We start from the raw sequence: 4,026 nt of genomic DNA on the forward strand, positions 1-4,026 counted from the left end.
TCACAGCAGATTTTTCAACACAAACCAACAAGTCAAGAAGATCTTGCAGTGAAGGATTTCAAGTCTTGAAAGAAAACAACTTCCAACTCAGATTGATGCACCTTGCAAAACTATCTATCAAATTTAGTGAAGAGATAAGATACTCTCATGAAGAACAACTGAAGAAATTCATGGCCACCAAACCAAAGTGCTAGCAAATATTCTAGAAAAAGACAGAAATGACCACAACTTCAAAAACAACAACAAAAAGAAACTACCAAGCAGAGCAAGCAGTTAACAGACGGGAAAAGAAAGGGACCAACAGCAGGAAAATAAATAACAAAATAAGCCAATACATATCAGTTGTAGCCATCAGTGTAAATGGCCTAAATTCACCAATCAAAAGAAGCAGATTGGCCAAGTGAATCAAAAAACAAAATCCAACAGTATGCTGTATACAAGAAACACATTTAACACAAAAGAACATTCATAGACAAAGGATGAGAAACAATACTCCATGCAGCAGGAACCCAAAAAAAAGCAGGGGTATGTAGCTGTTCTCGTTGCTAACAATGTCAATTTCAAATCAAGACTGATTAAAAGAGATAAAGAAGGTCACTACGTACTTGTTAGGGGAAAACTGCAAGAGGAAGAGATAACAATCATAAAAATATATGCGCCTTATGTAGGAGCACCCAATTACATAAAACAAATTTTAACAGACATGAAAAATCAAATTCACAATTATAACAAACTTTAATACACCACTGTCACAAAGAGATAGATCAACTAGGCTAACAATTGGCAATGAAATAATAGTACTAAACAAAACTTGTAAAGAAAAGGACTTAGTAGGCCTTTACAGACTATCCCACCCAACAACATCAGAACACACATTATTCTCAGCTGCACATGGAATGTTCTCCAAATAGACCATATACTAGCATATAGAGCAAATGCAAAGGAATTGAAATTATTCCATGCATATTATCTGGCCAAAGTGCAATGAAATTGGAAATTATTTACAAAAGAAACAGCAAAAACTTCATAAACACATGGAAATTAACACCCTCTTATGCAGAAGAAATTAAACAGTATTTATTTATTTATTTATTTATTTATTTATTTATTTATTTATTTAATGTGTGGCCAGCTCAGCCCACCAGGGGGCGGGCTGGCTGGCATGTGGTGCTGGGGGATTGAACCGCGGTCCCTGTGCTTTGCTAAGCTTGTTCTAAGTAGGTGCTTTAGACCACTGAGCCATCTCACCAGCCCAAACAGTATTTATAATCAAATGAAAATGCAGATAAATTTTAATCAGAGCCTGTGGGATGCATTGAAAACTCTTAAGAGGGAAATTTATAGCGATAAATTCTCACATCAGGAAAACAAATTGAGCTTATGCCACACCTCATGCTTCTAGGAAAAGAGTAAGCCAAGTCCAAAGCCCAAAAGGGGAGAAAATTATAAAGATCAGAACAGAAATTATTGCAACAGAGTTGAAGAAAACAATACAAAAGAAGAAGAGTTGGTTCTTTGAAAGAATGAATAAAATTGATAAACCCTAGATAACCTTATCAAAACAATAAGGAATGAAAAGGATGAAATCACTACACACCCTATAGAAATTCAGAAGATCATCAATACCTACTTCCAAAATCTTTACTTGCACAGGATAGAAAATAGATTCCTAGATACATATGAATTACCAAAGCTGAATAAAAAAGACATAAAAATTCTTAATAACCCAATATCAATGAATGAAATTGAAAATGTAATAAAAAATCTACCAACAAAGAAAAGCCCAGGTCCTGATTCATTCACAGCTGAGTCCTACAATAAATTTAGAAAAGATTTAATGCAAACTCTTCTCAAAGGAAATTGAAATGGAAGCAATTGTTCCTGGAAGAAAGTATTGCTCTGATACCGAAACCAGAGAAAGACGCAACCAAAAAAGGGAACAACAGGCCAATCTCCCTAATGAATGTATATGCAAAAAATCTCCAATAAAATACTGTCAAACAGAATATAGCAAATCATCAAGAAGATTATCTGTCATGACCAAGTAGTATTAATTCCAGGAATACAGGAATGGTTAAATATATGCAAATCCAAAACTGTAATATACATCAATAGAGTCAAAGACAAAAATCATGTGATGATCTCAATAGATGCAAAAAAAGCTTTTGATACGGTCCAATACTCATTCATGATAAAAAAAAATCCCTAGAGGATCTGTATCTCAACCTGATAAAAGCTATCTACAACAAACCAATGACCAACGTCATACTAAATGGACAAAAACTGAAAGCCTTCACTTTAAAATCAGGAACAAGGGGGCTGGGGAGATAGCTCAGTAGGATAAGCGCTTGCCTAGCAAATGCAAAGACCTGAGTTCAATTCCCAGTTCTGCCAAAAATAAATAAATAAAGTAAAATCAGGAACAAGGAAGTCCACTCTAAACAATCCTGTTTAATGTAGTTCTAGAAACATTAGCCAGAACAATTAGACAAGAGAAAAAAATCAAAGGAATATCTTTACATTTTCTGAAATCTATTTCGATCTCTTTTCTCAGAGTACCATAATTCTCACTGTATAAATCTTTTACTTCCTTTGTGAGATTGGTTTCTAAGTATTTCATATTTTTTTTGCAAGTTATTGTCAGAGGAGTTGTTTCCTTTATTTTTGCCTCAGTGCATTTGTTGTTTGTGTACAGAAATGCTATTGATTTTTCAGTGCTGACTTTGTATCCTGCTACACTACTGAATTTGGTTATTAAATCTACAAGTTCCTTGGTGGAGTTTTGAGGTTTTCTATATAAATTATCATGTCATCTAAAAATAATGATAATTTCACTTCTTCCTTTCCAATCATTATTCCTTTTAATTTTCTCTCTTGTCTAATTACTCTGACTAATGTTTCCAGAACAATCATTGTGGAAATCAGTGTGGAGATTCCTAAAAAGCTGGGACTGGGGGTCCCATTCAAGCTAGCTATTCCTCTCCTACATATTTTTCCAAGAGAACTAAAATTACAATATCACAGCAATACATGTGCACCCATGCTTAGAGCAGTGTAATTTGCCATTGCTAAATTTTTTTTTTTTTTTTTTTTTTTTGGAACGAGGGATTGAACTCAGGTCCTTGAGCTTGCCAGGCAAGCGCTTATTCTACTGAGCTGTCTCCCTGGCCCCTGCCATTGCTAAGACTTGGAAACAACCCAAATGCCCATCAACTGAAGAATAAATAAAAAAATGTTTGGGCTGGTGAGATAGCTCAGTGGGCTAAAGTGTCTGCTTAGGCAAGGACAGGGACCAAGGTTTGATCACTGGCACCACATGCTATGCTAGCCCCACCCCCAGGGCAGGCTGAGCCAGCCAGGGTACAGGTATAGTGGTGCACACCTGTAATCCCAGAACTGGGGAGGCTGAAAGCAGGAGTCTGAGCTACATCGTGAGACCCTATAACAACTAAATACAATTTTTAAAAAGTATGGTATTTTTATGCATTGTAGTATTATTCACCTATAAAAAAGATAAATTTGAGACTTTTATAGGTAAATGGGTACAACTAGAGACTGTACTGGTAAATGAAATAAATCAGACATACATGTGCAAAAATTGTATTGTCTCAGTAGTGTGAGAACCTAAAAGAGTAAATAAAATCTTTAGATTTTTATTTTTTTATTTTACCCTTACAATAGATACCATGGAAGGGAAAGAATCTGTTCAATGGGAAGGAAAAACTGAGATGAGGAAAAGGACAAAAGAAAGAAGGGAAAAAGATATATTTATGTATATATGCTGGGTAGTTTGGATAATTGTACAGCTGATTTCTGCTACTCTATTTTTTTCCATAATTTTATTGAAAAACAATTAGCAATGAAACAGTTTCAAACCAAAATGGTAGGACAGATTCAATAATTAACACATTGCATACATTCTTCCTAGTGGTTAACTGCTGTACAAGACGCAGACTTGATATCCTATTTACAAACACTATTAGAACAAATCCCTCTATTCATTAAGAGAATGTAACTATATATCTA

The sequence above is a fragment of the Octodon degus genome, unplaced genomic scaffold (assembly GCF_000260255.1).
Source record: "Octodon degus isolate 3935 unplaced genomic scaffold, OctDeg1.0 scaffold00158, whole genome shotgun sequence".
NCBI lineage: Eukaryota > Metazoa > Chordata > Mammalia > Rodentia > Octodontidae > Octodon > Octodon degus.